The following is a 15,266-nucleotide window of genomic DNA, read 5'->3' as shown; positions in this document are numbered from 1 at the left end:
AGGCGAAGGAGGACGAGTCTGAAGGGGGACAGTATCAACAGTTTCATCCGCCCGATTCAGGATCTAAACATCAGGATCCGAGTCAGGGTGGTCGACCTCGGCTGCAGGAGTTGAAGAAGTCGGGGCAACAGAAGCCTTGGTGGATGGCGCAGGAGGTGGATCTGAATCATCGTCATCGTCATCCGGGGCAGGGACGATCTACCCATTTTCCACAATATTATCTAAGCTGAAGAGAGACAGGTCGAGCTCGAGAGCAAGAACTCAGACCTGATTCTTCAAATTCTCATAAGCAGCAGTCACACTGCCCACGAGATGGCCCTGAAGCTCGTCATAGTCAGCTCGAGCAGATTCCAACCTCTCCCTAAGCTCCATCATCTCACCATAAGTCAAGACATAGGTTTTCTTATGCTTCAGCGCCATATCCTCAGCCAGATTCGCAGAAGCCACCGCAGCAGTAGCTCGAGCCTTCTCACCTTCCAACTCCTTTTCTAGCTTAGCCACTTTCACCTCGAGCTCCTCCTTTAACCCCTTGATCCTGTCATATTCCGACTTGGCCTCCTCCATAAAAGCCTTCGTAGCGTGAACAGGAACATCCTGGGCAGTCCGAAGTAACGCTGCCCCCATGTGTGCCATTTTTATACCGCTCCGAGTAATGAAGTCCAAATGACGAAGGATGGATACATCATCAGTAGGAACAACACCATGAGGAGCAATTTGTTGATCTACAAACCTGACAGCATCAAAGTCGGCGGCATCCAGATTGAAAGGCTCAACAGTCCTCTGTCTCTTTGGAGGAGGGACGGCAGCAGCAGAAGCCTGGGGAGGATCAACCAAGTGGACCTGAGGAGTAGGAATCATCTTCCTCGGCCCAGAAGTGCTCAATATCGGCTTTTGAGGAGGAACCTGGGAAGATCCCTCCCCAGCCCCCTTTGTCGAGATGTTCTGGGTTGCTGTAGCCTTTCTTGCCTTCTTAAAGGCCATCATGGAGTCATTGTTTCTAATCATCTCTGAAAATACACAGCAAAAAACCAAGTTATAAGGTGGAAGGAAAAGGAATAAACTCGACAAAATAAACAAGCACAACAAGATGCAAAAGAAGTGGACCACTACCCAGCTCAGCTCGGAGAAGTGAGGGATTTCCTAGAAATCTCTTTGTATCAAGATGGGGAGGCTGCCCCCAGTTCTCTTCCAACACAATTACAAAGGCCTGCTCGACTTCATCCAACATCTCCCAAGTATATCTAGATACCACTATATTCTTTTGCTATTCTAAAGGAAAGCTGGGCTCGCCATTCTCATCCAAAAAGAAAGGCCGGGCTCCTTAACAGATCGGACCTTGAAAAAATAGTTCTTGAAATCGCGAAAAGATTCATCATACATTGAAAAAACTTTCTTTCCCTGGGCAGTTCGAAAAGATACCCAAGCAGCCTTCTTCTTAGCCGCTCCGGGTTTAGTCAAAACAAAGAGGTAAAGAAAAAGGGTTTGAGATGGTTTAACACCCAACTCTTGACACAGTAATTGAAAAATCTTAAGGAAACCCCACGAATTCGGGTGAAGCTGGGATGGAGATACATTGCACGACCACAACAAATTGGTCTCAAAAGGAGTAAAAGGAAAGGTAATGTTTAGCTGGCTGAAAAAAATAGTCATAGGCATAGAAGAAGGGACGCTCCCCCTGGACTGAGGTCGGGAAATAAACCCTCCCATCAGGATCAGGCACTACTAGCTCGTAATCATTCTCTTATTCATGACTACTACAAAACCTGTGATGCTTCCTCAGCTCTACACAATACTCAGCATTTACCACAGAGACACACATCAACACGAGGGAGTCCAGCCAGTCCGACATGCCCTCGGGGACTTTGGAGGAGGTCTCGATAATATTTTTTCGAGACGACATGGGTCAACTAGTCCTACAATAAGAAAAAGAAAATGGGTTACTAACCAAAGAAGCTCAGACAAATATGAATACAACTCGGGCTAAAAGCATACAAACAGCAAAAGGAGACCCCAAGACTCACACCAAGATCCAGGGGCACCTTTGGGGGCAACAACAGAGTAAGGTTTCAGGAAAAAAGAGGGCGACCTACATCCCAACATCCCTCAAACAAGAAAACAACCCCCCCTTGACAACGACACTCCGAGAAAAAAGTCACAAAATCAAAAGTCATCAAAAGTAGCCATCTTTCAACAAAACTACTAGCAAAAGAACGTCAAATAGATCAAAATCACCAAAAGCACAATCTTTTTTCAGAATCAAGCAATTCATAAGCCACAAAAGTAGAATCAGAAGCAGTGACAAAATGCAAAACCCTAAAAGCATTAAATTATCAAAGAGCATATATAAGTCGAAGGAACTCCAAAAAACATGCATCACAGCAACAATCAAGCAAAACGATACGAAAAGGTTCAAGCTCAAGCAAAATCAAAACTTTCCCAAAAAATAGAACAATGTAAGCACGAAGAAGAATAGTGAAAGAAGAAAAAGAAAGAGACAGAAAGAAAGCCAACCTGCAAAGGGAAGGAGACGATGAGAACTGAGAAGTTGAAGCAACAACAAGGCCGAAAATCACCTCTCAAAAGAACAAAGCACCAACAATCATTAATGACGCCACAGGGAGAAGCACGAAAAACATGAAAGCAAAGAGTCCCAGGTGAGCCAGAAAAACAGAAGGGTAAAGAATAGAGTTTCAAAGAAGCAGAGAGAGAAAACAGAAAGCAAAAGTCTTTTTGGCAATTCATAATGAAAAGAGGGAAAACAGAACATTAGGGGGTTAATGAGTCATTAAAAACCCTCGCACGTTCCCAAGGCAAGGAACGCACGTTTTTTCAAAAATTAAAGGAGTAAAGAAAAAACGTTCCGCATTCAGGAGGAAGCTCTACAAAAGAGATCAACAAATGCTCGAGCTCGGCTTCTCCAGAGAAGAATTGAAGTCCTAAAACTAAGGGCTCGACCTCAAAAGGAAGACCATACTCGAGCAGGGACATTGTTCATACTCTGGGTCGAACTGTCCGACCCGGGCTGAGTCGACCGACCTCTTTAGGTCAGAACTACCCAACCTCTTTTCAAAAGAGGTCGGCCAAATAACTACAAGAGGCCCAAGAAGGCCCAGACAAAGGAACACGGCCCAAATCTAAAGGCAACTAAAGCCTAGAAAGATAAGGGCGGCTCCTCAGAAGATAAGATGACTTCACTCAAGGATAAGATAAGATAAGATAATTATCTTATCTCCAGAGAGGTCACTCCACACTATTATAAATACAATGGAGCACCCAGGTATAACTCATACTTTGATTCTACAAAAAACCTGCTTAATACCCTTGCTAACTTAAGCATCGGAGTCCCTTGCAGGTACCACCACCCTCCGGTGATGAAGGATCAGCATCATCAATAAGTCCAACAAGTTGGACACGGCGGCTCCAGCCACCACACACAAGTCAGACATATCATCGCCGACCAGCACAGAAGAACTCGTCCAAGATCGACCTACAGTTTCAGGTAACCCTCGGAACACCTATGAAATTGTTCCGATAGATTCGAAGAGCTCGACGCAGTGGTCGCATGGCCGCAAACGGTGCGGCAATCGTAGCTCAGAGTGAGAACTTGTGGTGGTTGGAATCAAGCCTAGGGTTTTAAGTTCTTCTTCCCTTCTCCAAGGATGTTCCCAGCGTGAGTGAAGAGAATGGATGAAGGAGAAACTGAGTTTTGTTTAAGTGTGATGGGTTGGATTGGACCTTGGGCCCATTTTGGGTCCGGTTCGTCCGGTCCGACCCGTTCGGCCCAATTTTGGGCCAAATTCTTTGAAATTAGTGTCAAAATTCTTGTTTTAATTTGTTCTATCCTATTTTACTATAAATTTTACATTTTTAATTTCCTTTATTAAAATTTAATTTATAGATTAATTATTCGCTAATTTTACGGGGTTTACATTCTAGCTATTTTTTTTTATAATAATACATATATCTTGTTTAAACGGTGAACGACATATGATTTTTTTCAATCTTTTTATATCTTTTTTGCAACCGAGATAAAGCAAAAAAATATCGTAATTTATCTCGTTTATTGTGTAAACGAGATATGTTCATAATTATTATATTTACATAGTAAACGAGATAAATAATAATATGTAAATTAGTAAATACCTCCCAAATTACATATATTAATAAATAAAATATTTAATTTATTTATATAAAAAATTATCCTAAGATTTCATTTCGGCAAAAACAATCTCTCAAAAATTTAAATTATTAGGTAATGCTACAGTAATATAATTATATCTAATATATTTTTTTAAGTATGAGTTTTTATTTACATTTGGATGAATTATTTTGTATATATTTTTTTTTCTCTTTCATGTTACTGTATATGCTGATGAATTTCTTTTTTTGGGTAAATAAAAATAGAATTTTTAACTTTTAAATTATAGAAGTTCTGATATTATATTATAACAAATTTTTGTATTTTTTATTTTATTATTAAAAGTAATTCATGATAAATAGGAGAAGATAAAAAAACTTATATGAAAAATAATATAAATATTATTTATCTTCAGTAATATATGCATATATTATGTGATACCTTATAACATTAATTATGTTGATTAGGAATAAGGACCAAACTTGCCTCCAATCTCGATACCATGTAGTCACTTAATGGTAGAAAGGTCATAGTCAAGTTCAACAAGAAAATGCAATCAATTGAAGATGCAGCTAGTCTATTGAGTGGCATTCAATGGTAAATTTTTTATTTATGAGAAAAATTGGAGAAAGATTAGCACCAAAGATCAAGTTTATAACGACATTATAAAGGTAAAAAATTATTGTGTTGTTAAATTAAGTCAATTTCATTTAATAATTACAAACAATATAAACTTATCTTTGTATAAAATTTTTTATTTTGATGAAGATAGTGAGAAAATTATAAAAAATAATACTAAAAAGTATAGGCAAGTCCTAGAAAGATAAAAGAAATAGATTGTATCATGAGTATTACAACTCTACGAAGATGATGAAACAAAATATTGTTGGACAACCGCCAGGAATTGAAGAAGAGCATTAGAAACGGTTCCTTATATATCGCCGTAGAGTTGACACACATGTAATCTAATTTGAATTCGTAGCAAAATCAATTTACTTATGTTACATTGAGTTGGAGAATTCTGGTGTCTGATCACTCTTACTTTTGATGACATAATAAGAGAAGTACTAAGAAAAAGCTATACATATGCGGTTCAAAAAGCTTAGCGAGGCAAAGAGAAGAGGAGGTAATTAGTTCAAAGCTACGTTATTAACAATCTCTTCGTTTACATATTTTTCACTTGTGTTGAAAGTCTATTTGATTATCCTCTGGGGATATTTGCTTATATATCTTTATAGAAAACAATTGTCAAGATTGAGCAACGTGATGAATCTTTTAGAGTGTTGTCTCAAAATAATTCACTTGCTCAAGTTTTTAGAAAAGAACACTCGGATATAGTGCGTTGCATTGGATTTAGACCAAATACTAGTCAACCATTTGGTTATAATTCACAACAACCAAGTAATGGAGCTCAAACAGAAGAGACCCAAAGACTGATGCTTGAATTACGGGTAGAGCTAGTAGCTGAAAAATTGAAAGAAAGGCAGCAGAAGATGAAGTAGTAACAAAAAAATAAGCAATGACATACAATGGAGAGTTCTTTGAGATATCTAACTCAACAGAAAAGAACCAGAAATCGCTACTCAGATAAATTCTCTGAAGGGACAAAGCAAAAAATACATATTAGAATTGAATGTTATTTCGTTTGAAGTATACTTTTTTTTAAGTTACTTGACTATATAACTCTTCATTAGACATGTACTTTATCAGTATTTAAATATATATAATATTTAGTTTTGAATTTATATTTTCATGAGTTTCGCTATCAATTTATATTATTAGAAGAATAAATAATAAGATATTTAAAATTAAAAAATATACCCTTAAAAGTAAAAAAAAAAAAAAGGTGATTAGACACCCATGCTGCAAAATACAATTTTTTTGGCAATTTTAAATGGGGATCTAGCGGCGGTTCTACACTGCCGCAAAACTAAAAAATTAAATGTTTTCAAATAGCGATATTCTAAACTGCAACAAAAATTGAAAATTTCATTATTTAAAACTACCACAAAATAGCAACGAATTTTCGATTTTGCATATTGTGGTGGTTATGAACCATAACCATAATCGCTGTAATACAAACTAATGCAATATTTTGATATAGCAGTGGTGCACGAAACTGACTCCATAAGTTTCGCACAGATAGACCGGCAAGTGCACCGAGTCGTAGAAGTAATACCTCAGGTGAGTGAGAGTAGATCCCACGGAGATTGTTAGTTTGAGCAAGCAATAGTTATCTTGCAGATCTTAGTCAGGCGAATAGAAAATATAGTTGCCACGAGAAAATGCATAAAACAGATAAATAAATAAAACGTTACTAGATAGGTGTGAAATCAAGCCTAGGGTTTTAAGTTCTTCTTCCCTTCTCCAAGGATGTTCCCAGCGTGAGTGAAGAGAATGGATGAAGGGGAAACTGAGTTTTGTTTAAGTGTGATGGGTTGGATTGGACCTTGGGCCCATTTCAGGTCTGGTTCGTCCAGTCCGACCCATTCGGCCCAATTTTGGGCCAAATTCTTTGAAATTAATGTCAAAATTCTCGTTTTAATTTGCTCTATCCTATTTTAATATAAATTTTACATTTTTAATTTCCTTTATTAAAATTTAATTTATTGGTTAATTATTCGCTAATTTTATGGGATTTACATTCTAGCTATTTTTTTTATAATAATACATATATCTTGTTTAAACGGTGAACAACATATGATTTTTTTTTTCTGTCTTTATATATCTTTTTTGCAACCGAGATAAAGCAAAAAAATTTCGTAATTTATCTCGTTTATAGTGTAAACGAGATACGTTCATAATTATTATATTTACATAGTAAACGAAATAAATAATAATATGTAAATTAGTAAATACCTCCCAAATTACATATATTAATAAATAAAATATTTAATTTATTTATATAAAAAATTATCCTAAGATTTCATTGCTGCAAAAACAATCTCTCAAAATTTTAAATTATTAGGTAATGCTACAGTAATATAATTATATATAATATATTTTTTTAAGTATGAGTTTTTATTTACATTTGGATGAATTATTTTGTATATATTTTTTTTCTCTTTCATGTTACTGTATATGCTGATAAATTTTTTTTTTTGGGTAAATAAAAATAGAATTTTAAACTTTTAAATTATAGAAGTTCTGATATTATATTATAACAAATTTTTGCATTTTTTATTTTTATTATTAAAAGTAATTCATGATAAATAGGAGAAGATAAAAAAAACTTATATGAAAAATAATACAAATATTATTTATCTTCAGTAATATATGCATATATTCTGTGATACCTTATAACATTAATTATGTTGATTACGAATGAGGACCAAACTTGCCTCCAATCTCGATACCATGTAGTCACTTAATGGTAGAAAGGTCATACTCAAGTTCAACAAGAAAATGCAATCAATTGAAGATGCAGCTAGTCTATTGAGTGGCCTTTTATGGTAAATTTTTTATTTATGAAAAAAATTGGAGAAAGATTAGCACCAAAGATCAAGTTTATAATGACATTATAAAGGTAAAAAATTATTGTGTTGTTAAATTAAGTCAATTTCATTTAATAATTACAAATAATATAAACTTATCTTTGTATAAAATTTTTTATTTTGATGAAGATAGTGAGGAAATTATAAAAAATAATACTAAAAGGTATAGGCAAGTCCTAGAAAGATATAAGAAATAGATTGTATCATGAGTATTACAACTCTACGAAGATGATGAAACAAAATATTGTTGGACAACCGCCAGGAATTGAAGAAGAGCATTAGAAATGGTTCCTTATATATCGCCATAGAGCTGACACACATGTTATCTAATTTGAATTCGTAGAAAAATCAATTTACTTATGTTACATTGAGTTGGAGAATACTGGTGTCTGATCACTCTTACTTTTGATGACATAATAAGAGAAGTACTAAGAAAAAGCTATACATATGCGGTTCAAAAAGCTTAGCGAGGCAAAGAGAAGAGGAGGTAATTAGTTCAAAGCCACGTTATTAGCAATCTCTTTGTTTACATATTTTTCACTTGTGTTGAAAGTCTATTTGATTATCCTCTAGGGATATTTGCTTATATATCTTTATAGAAAACAATTGTCAAGATTGAGCAACGTGATGAATCTTTTAAAGTGTTGTCTCAAAATAATTCACTTGCTCAAGTTTTCAGAAAAGAACACTCGGGTATAATGCGTTGCATTGGATTCAGACCAAATACTAGTCAACCATTTGGTTATAATTCACAACAACCAAGTAATGGAGCTCAAACAGAAGAAACCCAAAGACTGATGCTTGAGTTACAGGTAGAGCTAGTAGCCGAAAAATTGAAAGAAAGGCAGCGGAGGATGAAGTAGTAACAAAAAAATAAGCAATGACATACAATGGAGAGTTCTTTGAGATATCTAACTCAACAGAAAAGAACTAGAAATCGCTACTCGGATAAATTCTCTGAAGGGACAAAGCAAAAAATACATATTAGAATTGAATGTTATTTCGTTTGAAGTATACTTTTTTTTAGTTACTTGACTATATAACTCTTCATTAGACATGTACTTTATCAGTATTTAAATATATATAATATTTAGTTTGAATTTATATTTTCATGAGTTTCGCTATCAATTTATATTATTAGAAGAATAAATAATAAGATATTTAAAATTAAAAAATAAACTGATAAACCACTATTTTATGGTTTATATTGTGTTTAATTGTGTGGTTTTATCATGATCCTTACCCACTTATTCATTAATTTAGCATGCATTTATATTTCCTTCCTGAAATTATTACATGATTGAAAACTGCTTCCTAGAGACTTTTAATTATGCATTTTAATTCTCCTTTATTCCATTCGATGCCGTGATCTGTGTGTTAAGCGTTTCAGGCTTTATAGGGCATGAATGAGTTGGAGATTGGAAAGGAAGCTAGCAAAAAATGGAAGGAACACAAGAATTTGAGGAGATAACCAGCGAGAAGTGACGCAGCCGCATGGCTCACGCGACCGCGCAGAAGAGGAGAAATCGCAGTGACGCGGCCGCATGGCTCACGCGACCGTGCGGAATGGAAAAGCACAAGCGACGCGGAGGCGTGGACGACGCGAACGCGTGGCAGGGAAAAAACACGAATGACGCGTCCGCATGGATGACGCGATCGCGTGACATGCGCGATCTGCATAATCTGCAGAATTCGCTGGGGTGATTTTGAGCCCTATTTTGACCCAGTTTTTGGCCCAGAACAGCAGACTAGAGCCAGAGAACATGCAGAAACCAGGGAGAACATTCATTCTACACAGTTTTAGTTTTAGATCTAGTTTACTCCTCCTCTAGGTTTTCTCTCTACACATTCATAGTTTTTAGGATTTTAATTTTCTCTTGCTTTTGCATTGGGATATTGAGAAGAGTTATTACCTCATCAAGACTTCGTCATTCTAGTTCGTTTTCTTTACTTGGTTTACTCTTCCATGTTCTTTGCTTTGTTTAATTTTACCATTGGAATATTTTTAGGATTATTTAATACAAGGATCACTTTTATTTTTAATTAACTATTTTGATTTTTATTTACATTGTCTTTCTTTAATTCCTTTTCATATGCTATGAATTTTACATTCACAATGAGCGAGTAGTTCCCTAACTTGATGGGGAGTTGATTGAAAGGAACCCTTGAGTTGGAAAGCTTAAAAGAAAAATTGTAATTGGGTTTATGGTTGGATTGCCTTCTAATCACTAACACCAATCTCTTTTAAATAAGTGGATTGCAACTTGTGAATAGACGTAGCATTCCAACTTGTTTGACTTTCCCTTACCTAGTAAAGGATAACTAAACAGGATAACCTTTAATTGTCAATTAATCTTGAGAGTATTCCAACAATAATAGGGATTCCAACTAATCCACTCCCAGTCAAGGCTTTTATTTTCATTATTCAAATTCACCAATTTAATTTCCTGTTTACTCAACTCAAACCTTTTTGAAAATATCTGATTAATAAAATAGCACACTTTTCTGCAACTCGTTGGGAGACGACCTGGGACTCATACTCCCAGTATTTTAATTTCAAATTTCTGTGACACCTTTCTAAATTGATAGGCAAATTTATGGCGAGTTAAGAACTATACTTGCAACGTATATAAATTAACAATTTTTAATTCACCAATTTCTGCTACCATCATATACCTTAAGAGTACAAAAATAAAGGTGATTAGACACCCATGCTGCAAAATACAATTTTTTTTGGCAATTTTAAATGGGGATCTAGCGGTGATTCTACACTACCGCAAAACTCAAAAATTAAATATTTTCAAATAGCGATATTCTAAACTGCAACAAAAATTGAAAATTTCATTATTTAAAACTACCAAAAAGTAGCAACGAATTCTAGATTTTGCATATTGTGGTGGTTATGAACCATAACCATAATCGCTATAATACAAACTAATGTGATATTTTGATATAGCAGTGGTGCACGAAACTGACTCCATAAGTTTCGTACAAATAGACCGGCAAGTGCACCGAGTCGCACAAGTAATACCTCAGGTGAGTGAGAGTCGATCCCACGGAGATTGTTAGTTTGAGCAAGCAATAGTTATCTTGCAGATCTTAGTCAGGCGAATAGAAAATATAGTTGTCACGAGAAAATGCATAAAACAGATAAATAAATAAAACGTTACTAGATATGTGTGAAATCATTGGTATGAAAACGGTTGAGGCTTCGGAGATGCTTCTTCCTTCTGGATCAACTTTTCTCACCATCTACTCCAACTTCTGATTGATTCATTCCATGGTAGGCTGTAAATGATTAACGTCGGGTCAGCGGTCATTAATCTCCTCTGCTTCAGATCAAACGCCGTGTCAGCGGTCATCCAATCTGAACGGGGGTGAAGCTCTAGCAGTCCATTCCCTTGGTGATCCTACTCAAAACGCCAAAGATAAGGTCCCATCTTCCGGATCATAGAACGCTGCTACTTCGGTTCTAGCCTATACCACAAAGGCCCTAATCGCCCCGCACTTCGGCTAAAATGATGTCTCGAGAAGTCCCCAACGAAGCTGTGGAATAGCCATCTAAGAGATGTACAATCAAGCTTCTGGTTCAATACTATCCCGTCAAGGACTCGCACAAACCCATGTGAATAGGGATGACAGTCAAGTTACACTCCTAATCCATTAGGATGAAGAACGAAGATACATCTTAGAATAGAATCAAGCATAGATTGAAATAGAATAGTGATATTATTAATCCATAAGAATCAGCAGAGCTCTTACCCTTAACCTAGGAGGTTGATGACTCATACTGTACATAATGTTCAAAAATAAAGTGGGGGAGAGGAAGAAGATCCTAAACAAGGGTGATCTCCTTCTATATATACTAATCTGCTAACTAAGAATTACAGAATTAAGATAAACTAGTCTTGTAGTGTGAAAATCCACTTTTTGGGGCCACTTGGTGAGTGTTTGTGCTAAGCTTGAGTGAAGCCATGAGCTAATGCTCCCTTTTGGGAATCCAACGCCAGCTTTGGACTCCTGAATAGGCGTTGGACGCCAGCTACTCCCTTCTGGGTGTCAGGAATGGGGCTGGTGGTTGGCGTTGAACGCCAGTTTTGGGCCTTCATTTCCAAAGCAAAGTATAGACTATTATATATTTCTAGAAGCCCTGGATGTTAGCTTTTCATACCCATTGAGAGCGCACCATTTGGACTTCTGTAGCTCTAGAAATGCTCCTTCGAGTGCATGGAGGTCAGAATCTGATAGCATCTGCAATCCTTTCTCTGTCTCTGAATCAGACTTTGCCAAAACCCTCAATTTCAGCCAGAAAATACCAAAAATTATCATAAAACACACAAACTCAAATTAGAATAGAAAAATATGAATTTTACACTAAAACCTATGAAAATATAATAAAACTTAAACAAAACATAATGAAAACTATATGAAAATGATGACAAAAAGTATCCGCTCATCAGAACACCAAACTTAAACTGTTGCTTGTCCCCAAGAAACCAAAAACAAGTAGGATTATAAAGAAATAGAAGGATACAATAAATCTCAGAGTTCTCAATGAAGCTCAATTTTAATTAGATGAGCAGGACCAGTAGCTTTTTTGCTTCTGAATAGTTTTGGCATCTGACTTTTCATTGAAGCTCAGAATAGTTGGCATCTTTAGGAACTTCGAATCCATATGATATTATTGATTCTCCTAGTTTAGCTCTTTTTTATTCTTGAACACAACTTCTTTTGAGTCTTGGTCGTGACCCTAAGCGCTTTGTTTTCCAATATTCCCACTGGATACATAAACGCCACAGACACTTAACTGGGTGAACCCTTTTGAATTGTGATTTAGCTTTGCTAGAATCCCCAGCCAGTGGTGTTCAGAGTTCTTAAGCACACTCTTTTGCATTAGATCATGAATTTAACTGCTCAGTCTCAAGTTTTTCACTTGACACCTCCACACCACAAGCATATAGTTAAGGAAGCAGCTCATTTGAACTGTTTAGGCTAAGATTTTGTTTCTTTTAGGCCCCCTAACCATTGATGCTCAAAGCCTTGGATACTTGGTCTTGCCTTTTGGTTTAAAGAGCTATTGGCTTTTTGCTCTTGCCTTTTGGTTTAAAGAGCTTTTGGCTTTTTCTTTTTTCTTCCTTTTTTTTCTATATTTTTTTTGCACATACATATATTTTTTTCTTTTATTGCTTTTTGCTGCTTTTTCTTACTTCAAGAATCAATTTTTGGATTTTTCAGATCACCAATAATACTTCACTTCTATCATTATTTTCTCAAGAGCCAACATTCTTAACTCCAACATCAAATATTCACTGTTCATTCATGAATTAAGAAAATAAAAGCAATGCCACCACATCAAATAATTGAGCTATTCTTAATATATAACTCGAAATCATGCATCTTCTTTTTCAAATAAAATTTTTCTTTTAAGCAAGGTGAGAGATATATGGAATATTTCATAGCTTTAAGACATGAAAAAAGATGATCATGCACTAGAAACAGATAATAAGGTAAAATACATGGAAAACAAAAAAAAATAACATAGGCAAACAGGAGATAAAAGGAACGGATCCACCTTAGTGACGGCGGCTACTACTCCTTCTAGAGAAGCCAATGGACCGCTTGATCTCTTCTATGTCACGCCCCTGCCTTTGTTGTTATTCCCTCATGGCTTTTTGATCTTCTCTCATGGCTCTTTGATCTTCTCTTATTTCATAAAGGATGGTGGAATGCTCTTGATGTCCCATCCTCAACTGATCCATGTTGGAGCTTAATTCTCCTAGAGAAGTATGCAATTGGTCACAATAGCCTTGGGGAGGAAAATGCATCCCGTGAGGCATCTCAGGGATTTCTTGTTAAGGCAGCTCCACACGCTCTTGTTGAGGTGCATGTGTAGGCTCTCTTGTTTGCTCCATCCTTCTTTTAGTGATGGGCTTGTCTTCCTCAATGGGAATGTCTCCTTCTATCACAATTCCTGCTGAATTGCATAGATGACAGATAAGGTGGGGGAATGCCAACCTTGCTAAGGTGGAAGGCTTTTTAGCTTTCTTGTACAATTCTTGAGGTATTACCTCATGTACCTCCACCTCACTTTCAATCATGATGGCTCTATCAATGGTCACTTCTGACTAGTTGCTAGTAGGGGTGATAGAGCATTGGATGAATTCCAACCATCCTCTAGCTACGAGCTTGAGGTCAAGCCTTCTCAGTTAGATAGGCTTGCCTTGAGCATCCCTCTTCCACTGAACTCCTTCCCTACAAATGTCTGAAAGGACTTGGTCCAACTTTTGGTCAAAATTGACTCTCCTAGTGTAAGGATGTGGGTCTCCTTGCATCATTGACAAATGGAGCGCCAACCTTACACTTTCTAGGCTGAAATCCAAGGGTCGCCCACGGACCATGGTGCTCTAATTTTTGGGATGTAGGTTCACACTAATATCATGGTTTTTAGTGACCCATGTATTAGCATAGAACTCTTGCACCATCAAGATTCCAACTTCTGGGATAGGATTGATTAGAACTTCCCAACCTCTTCTCTGGATCTCTCGTTGAATCTCCGGGTACTCATTCTTTTTTAGCCTAAAAAGGACTTCAGGAATCACCCTTTTCTTTGCCACTACTTCATAGAAGTGGTCTTGATGAGCTTTAGTGATGAATCTCTCCATCTCCCAAGGTTCAAAGGTGGAAGAAACAGCTTTTTCTTTCCTCTTTCTAGAGGAGTCTCTGACTTTGGGTGTCATAAGTGTGACTGGAAGCAAAAAGTAAGGCTTTTTCAACACCAAACTTAAAAGCTTTGCTAGTCCTCGAGCAAAATATGAAGAAAAGAGTAGAAGAAGAGGAGATTTGGTAGAGAAAGGGGGAGAGGAGGATTCGGCCAAGTGGTCTTGTGGGTATGAAGTAAGTGTTGAAGGGTTAGAAGAAGGGGTATTTATAAGGGTGGGATAGGGTAGGGTTCGAATGAATGGGTGGGAATTGGGTGGAACATTTTGAATTTGAAGTGGGTGGGGGATGGTAGGAGTTATGATGGTTTTGGAAAGAGATATGGATGTGATTGGTTGAGGGTTTATGGGGAAGAGATATGGATGTGATTGGTTGTGTTTAGAAAACAAATTGAAGATAACCATCACGATTTAGTCAATATGCTTACTCAGCGGATGGCTACAATTTTAAATCCTATGATAGAAAATAATAATTCTAGAATAGAGCAAGTAGCTCGACATGTCGATGATATTATAGGAGCAATTAATCGACCATTTGTACCACCAGTAGATGGAATGCATGCAAACAATCCCCAAGTAATTTAAATAGAGGAGATGATCCAAATAGAGTTTTAAATGAGGCTAGAGCAAATAATGCTTCTCAAATTTATGGACAAAATATAACCCAAGCTATCGAACAAATTTTGAATTGGGCAGGATTTAACATAGGGGTGACAATCAACCCTATTTTATCTCTTCTTTTCCAGATTATGTTTTGCAAGCTGAACTCCCCAGGAGAGTCAAAACCCCAAAATCCCTCACTAAATTTGTAGGTAAAAGTGGAGAATCGACAGTCGAGCATGTGGCTCGCTATACAATCAAAATTGGTGAACTGGCTAGTAATGAATACTTGAAAATGAGATATTTTTCCTATTCTCT

This window comes from Arachis hypogaea, chromosome 20 (assembly GCF_003086295.3).
Source record: "Arachis hypogaea cultivar Tifrunner chromosome 20, arahy.Tifrunner.gnm2.J5K5, whole genome shotgun sequence".
In the NCBI taxonomy this organism is placed as follows: Eukaryota; Viridiplantae; Streptophyta; class Magnoliopsida; order Fabales; family Fabaceae; genus Arachis; species Arachis hypogaea.
The sequence above is the reverse complement of the archived record's forward strand: the minus strand, read 5'-3'. Positions refer to the sequence as shown.